Raw genomic sequence first — 6,619 nt, forward strand, 5'->3', positions numbered from 1 at the left:
TGTGGTGTGAGATGAACTTTTTCCAGTTGGCAGGTGTGTGTGTGTGTGTGCAGTGTGGGATGAACTCTTTTTCCAGTTGGCGTGTGTGTGTGTGTGTGTGTGTGTGTGTGTGTGGTGTGAGATGAACTTTTTCCAGTTGGTGGGTGTGTGTGTGTGTGTGTGGTGTGGGATGAACTCTTTTTCCAGTTGGCGTGTGTGTGTGTGTGTGTGGTGTGGGATGAACTCTTTTTCCAGTTGGCGTGTGTGTGTGTGTGTGTGTGTGTGTGTGTGGTGTGGGATGAACTCTTTTTCCAGTTGGTGTGTGTGTGTGTGTGTGGTGTGAGATGAACTTTTTCCAGTTGGCGGGTGTGTGTGTGTGTGTGTGGTGTGGGATGAACTCTTTTTCCAGTTGGCGTGTGTGTGTGTGTGTGTGTGTGTGTGTGTGTGTGTGTGTGGTGTGGGATGAACTCTTTTTCCAGTTGGCGTGTGTGTGTGTGTGTGTGTGTGTGTGTGTGTGTGGTGTGAGATGAACTTTTTCCAGTTGGCGGGTGTGTGTGTGTGTGTGGTGTGGGATGAACTTTTTCCAGTTGGCGTGTGTGTGTGTGTGGTGTGGGATGAACTCTTTTTCCAGTTGGCGTGTGTGTGTGTGTGTGTGTGGTGTGAGGTGAACTTTTTCCAGTTGGCGGGTGTGTGTGTGTGTGTGTGGTGTGGGATGAACTCTTTTTCCAGTTGGCGTGTGTGTGTGTGTGTGTGTGGTGTGGGATGAACTCTTTTTCCAGTTGGCGTGTGTGTGTGTGTGTGTGTGTGTGTGTGTGGTGTGGGATGAACTCTTTTTCCAGTTGGCGTGTGTGTGTGTGTGTGTGTGTGTGGTGTGAGATGAACTTTTTCCAGTTGGCGGGTGTGTGTGTGTGTGTGGTGTGGGATGAACTCTTTTTCCAGTTGGCGTGTGTGTGTGTGTGTGTGTGTGTGTGTGTGTGTGGTGTGGGATGAACTCTTTTTCCAGTTGGCGTGTGTGTGTGTGTGTGTGTGTGGTGTGAGGTGAACTTTTTCCAGTTGGCGGGTGTGTGTGTGTGTGTGTGGTGTGGGATGAACTCTTTTTCCAGTTGGCGTGTGTGTGTGTGTGTGTGTGTGTGTGTGGTGTGGGATGAACTCTTTTTCCAGTTGGCGTGTGTGTGTGTGTGTGTGTGTGTGTGTGTGTGTGGTGTGGGATGAACTCTTTTTCCAGTTGGCGTGTGTGTGTGTGTGTGTGTGTGTGTGTGTGTGTGTGGTGTGAGATGAACTTTTTCCAGTTGGTGGGTGTGTGTGTGTGTGTGTGGTGTGGGATGAACTCTTTTTCCAGTTGGCGTGTGTGTGTGTGTGTGTGTGTGGTGTGGGATGAACTCTTTTTTCCAGTTGGCGTGTGTGTGTGTGTGTGTGTGTGTGTGTGTGTGTGTGTGTGTGTGTGGTGTGAGATGAACTTTTTCCAGTTGGCGGGTGTGTGTGTGTGTGTGCGGTGTGGGATGAACTCTTTTTCCAGTTGGCGTGTGTGTGTGTGTGTGTGTGTGTGTGTGTGTGTGTGTGTGTGTGTGGTGTGAGATGAACTTTTTCCAGTTGGCGGGTGTGTGTGTGTGTGGTGTGGGATGAACTCTTTTTCCAGTTGGCGTGTGTGTGTGTGTGTGTGTGTGTGTGTGTGGTGTGGGATGAACTCTTTTTCCAGTTGGCGTGTGTGTGTGTGTGTGTGTGTGTGTGGGGGGGGGGGTGTGGGATGAACTCTTTCCAGTCGGCCATGCTGTTTTGCTGACTCGGCAATGCTAGAGAGAATAAAACAAGATGTCTAAATTAAGAGTCTAAGGAGGGAGAGTTTGGAGATGATTATAGAGTCATTCATTTTTTATAAATCTCCCATGCAGCTAGGCAAAGACATCAACTTCTTAAACTGTTCTCAAAAAAGAGCAGGCACATTTGCAGTGTGCAGAATGAAACAGATGCTAATTCTTGAGCCCTGAAAGAAATCTCAACATAAAATCCATGAGCAAACTGACCAACAAGAAATGAAGGCAAGGCAGCCCCGGTGCTACAAAAGACCACAAGTGAAAACGTGACAGTCAGACAGACCAGGAATCTTCCAGGTACTCAAAAGGGAGGGGCATGTGGGGGTAGACAGCATAATGGTTATGCAAACAGACTCCCATGGCTGAGGCTCTGAAGTCCCAGGTTCATTCCCCCGCACCACCATAAGCTAGAGCTGAGCAGTGTTCTGGTTGAAAAATAAAGATAATATAACTTAAAAATTTACAGTTCTTTTTTAATATTTCATTTATTTATTACATAGAGACAGGGGCTGGAGCCAGGCACATCTGGTTGAGTGTACACACTACAGTGTAAGAACCTGGGTTCACGTCCCAGGTCCCTACTGCAGGGGGGAAGTTTTCCAAGTGGTGAAGCAGTGCGGTAGGTGAGATGTGGTAGGGGAGATGTGCTTAACATGCCTATCTCGGGGAGATGTGAGACTGTATCTCCACAAATAAAGAAAGCGATGCACAGTGATTGACATTTTTTATTTGTATTTTATTATTATTATTATTATTTTGGACTCCAAGGTTATTGCTGGGGCTCGGTGCCTGCACTACAAATCCACTGTTCCTGGAGGCCATTTTTTCAATTTTGTTGCCCTTGTTGTTTATCTTGTTATATTGTTGTTTTTGGATAGGACAGAGAGAAGAGGGGAAGACAGAGAGGGGGAGAGAAAGACGGACACCTGCAGACCTGCTTCACCGCCTGTGAAGCGACTCCCCTGCAGGTGGGGAACCAGGGGCTCGAACCAGATCCTTAAGTGGGTCCTTGAGCTTCTCGACATGTACACTTAACCCATTGCGCTACTACCCGACCCCCTATTTTTAAGTTTATTTACTCATTCATGAGAAAGATAGAAGAGAAAGGATCCCGGTTCGAACCCCGGCTCCCCACTTGCAGGGGAGTTGCTTCACAGGCGGTGAAGCAGGTCTGCAGGTGTCTATCTTTCTCTCCTCCTCTCTGTCTTCCCCTCCTCTCTCCATTTCTCTCTGTCCTATCCAACAATGACAACAACAATAATAACTACAACAATAAAACAACAAGGGCAACAAAAGGAGAATAAATAAATAAAATAAATATTTAAAAAAAAATTGTCTTAAAAAAAAAAAAAAAAATAAGAAAGATAGAAGAGAGAAAAACCACCAGACATCACTCTGGCACGTGTTGCTGGGGATTGAACTCAGGTACCTTTTGGTTGAGAATTCAACGCTTTATCCACTGCGCCATCTCCCAGACCACGTGATTGATATTTACAAAGTAAATACATGGGGCTGGGGAGACAGCATAATGGTTCTCAGAAGACTTTCATGCCCGAGGCACCTCAGGTCCCAGGTTCAGTCCCCAGTACCACCATATTCCAGAGCTGAGCAGGGCTCTGGTGTCTCCCCGTATCTCTCCTTCATTTAAATAAATAAATAGATGCTGTATGCATGTGCGGATTATCTGAAAAATATACACAATGTCTTCTAGACAGCAATACAAATTACTAAGAACAAAGAAAAAGAGAGAGACAGTAGAGCTTTCCACCAATAGAAAATTAATTAATTTAGAATTGGGGACAGTAAGGGAAATGGGACAAGCAACAGCTTTCTGACAAAAATAAACGAACACCTCAACCGTGCAAACACTCGGGTCTGTCGGGCAAGCAGCATTCCAACACAACAGTCTTGCTTGCAATTCTCTGGGCTCCGAACTCACAGTGCAGGACTTAATGGTAAATGATGGGTGCTTGTCAAAAGATCTCACATCCAGAGTTCCTGCAGGATGGCATTTTCCAAAATAATAATTTGTTCATTTATGACAGAAGCAGAGAAATTGAGAAGGAGAGACAGAGACGCCTGCAGCACTGTTTCACCACTAAGGAAGCTTCCCCACTGCAGATGGGTGGAGGGGCTTGAACATGGGTCCTTGTGCATGGTAACATGTATGCTCAACCAGGGCTCCACCGCCTGGCCCCAGGATGGTATTTGGGGGCTGTGTGGTGGCTCACCCACGTTACTATGTACAAAGATCTGGGTTCAAGTCCCCCCCCCACCAAGAGGAAGCTTCATACATGTACAAGAAAATAAAATAAACCATTAAAAAAAATCTTTCAGGAGTCCGGCGGTAGCACAGCGAGTTAAGTGCATGTGGCACAAAGCGCAAGGACCGGCGAAAGAATCCTGGGTCGAGCCCCCGGCTCCCACCTGCAGGGGAGTAGCTTCACAGGCAGTGAAGCAGGTCTGCAGGTGTCTGTCTTTCTCTCCCCCTCTGTCTTCCCCTCCTCTCTCCATCTCTCTCTGTCCTATCCAACAACAATGACATCAACAATAACTACAACAACAATGAAAAACAACAAGGGCAACAAAAGGGAAAAATAAAAAATTTTTAGATCAAATCTTTCTCGGGAGGTGGGCTGGGGACACGGCACAATGATTATGCAAAGAGCCTTTCATGCCTAAGGCTCTGAGGTCCCAGGTTCAATCCCCAGCACCACCGTGAGCCAGAGCTGAGCAGTGCTCTGGTAAAAAAAACCAAGATTTTAAAAAAATAACAAGGAGGGGGGGAAAAGACAGTGGCACACCTAGTTAAGAACACAACTTATGGTGCACAAAGTCCTAGGCTCAAGACCCCAGTCCCCACCTGGAGGGGGAAAGCTTCACGAGTGGTGAAGCAGGTCTGCAGGTGTCTCTCTGTCTCTATCCCTATCTCCCCTCCCCTCTCCTCCTCTCTCCAGGTCTCTTTGTCCTATGAAGATCCAAAAAGGAAAAAAAAAAAAAAAGAAAAGAAAAGAAAAGAAAAGATGGCATTTTTCCACAAGACAAGGTCATGTTCTCTAAGGAAGGAACATCAATCATGACCCCGCTATAGTCAACTTAGGCTTCTCCATGGCAGACGCCATTAATACTAAAAGCTACCCCCCCCCCCCCGCCCCCCAGCCTTTGCTTAATTCTGTTCACCCCTCTTTCAAGATGTCAGGGAATGCACCTGGAGTCTCCTACAGATTTAGCACTACTGGTGAGTGGTCCTCTAGTCCAGTTATTTCACTTGTGTTTCTTTTAAAGAGAGAGAGGCAGAGAAACATCAGAGCCCCACCATGCTGCTGCCTGAAGGTAGTGACCGAGCTCAGACGCAGGGTCTCACAAGCGGAAGGCGTGAACCACTTCCCAGGCCCTTATATGTTGTTGTTGAGTTTCCTGAGTTCTCTGTATATATGTTGGAAATGTATTCCTGATCAGATGTAAAATTTGCAAATATCTTCTACTCAGCAGGGCGCCTTTTTATGAATCTCTTTGTTGTGCAGGAGCTTCTTAGAGTTTGACACGGTCCTGCTTATTTCTACTGTGGCTTCTTCCTTGGCTGTTGAAATCAAGCCCTGAAAGACATGCCTAAGATTGACAGAGAAATTTGTTGGTTTTCTTCTATATATTTTTATTTCGTATATGACATGCAAGTCTTTAATCCATTTTGAATTAATTTACGATTATGGTTTGAGACAGACTTTAATTTTATTCTTTTGCATTTGACTGTCCAGTTTTCCCAAAACCACTTATTGAAGAAACATCCCTTGCAGGTTCCTAGTTTTGGTCCTAAATACGTGTACATCATTTCTGGGCTCTCAACTCTGTCCCACTGATTTATGTGTCTGTTTTTATCCTAACACCACACTGTTTGGACTAATGTCACTCCGTAGCACAGTTTGAAGTTGAGGAGAATGATCCCTCCATTTTTATTCTGACTTTTCAGAATGGTGTTGTTATTGAAGGTCTTCTGTAGTTTCAAATCAACAGCTTTTTGCTGTGGTTTCTACTTCACACCAATTCTCAAGGCTGCTCTTTTCTTTTTTTTTATTTTTATTTATTTATTTATTTATTTCCTTTTGTTGCCCTTGTTGCTTTTTTGTTGTAGTTATTATTATTGTTGTTGTTGTTGGATAGGACAGAGAGAAATGGAGAGAGGAGGGGAAGACAGAGGTGGGGGAGAGAAAGACAGACACCTGCAGACCTGCTTCACCGCCTGTGAAGCGACTCCCCTGCAGGTGGGGAGCCGGGGGCTCGAACCAGGCGCTTTACGCTGGTCCCTGCGCTTTGCGCCACGTGCGCTTAACCCACTGCGCTACCACCCGACTCCCAAGGCTGCTCTTTTCAAGTTTCTGATCATCTAGTCAGGGACTTGATACAGAGTCCAAGGTAGTATTTCCTTCAACTTAAGACACGCGATAAAAGGCATTTAAAATTTCTTACTGCTGGGAGTTGTGCTTTACTGTCCTTAGAGGACTCAAGAGTAGAGTACTCTTCCAGCTAGCAGCAGACATACTTCACAACATTTATAAACAGGGACCCTAGTGATCGCTCACTGATGCGAGTAAACTGCAAGAATGAAGGAAGGAGGAAGAAATCTCTGATAACCTTCTCCTTAGAAAGCGATCACAAAAGCCACACGTATCTGACTCCTAGCCTCTTATGCCTTTCCACTGACTCAAGTTTCAACCTCCCAGGAGCAACTTTCTTTGGCTCAGACTGGCTTTAGACCCCCGTCCCCCCCCAACCCCATCAATCAACTATGGTAGCAAGGCAGGGCATGAAGCATCAACACCACCACTGGCCTA

Source organism: Erinaceus europaeus, chromosome 7 (genome assembly GCF_950295315.1).
Source record: "Erinaceus europaeus chromosome 7, mEriEur2.1, whole genome shotgun sequence".
NCBI lineage: Eukaryota > Metazoa > Chordata > Mammalia > Eulipotyphla > Erinaceidae > Erinaceus > Erinaceus europaeus.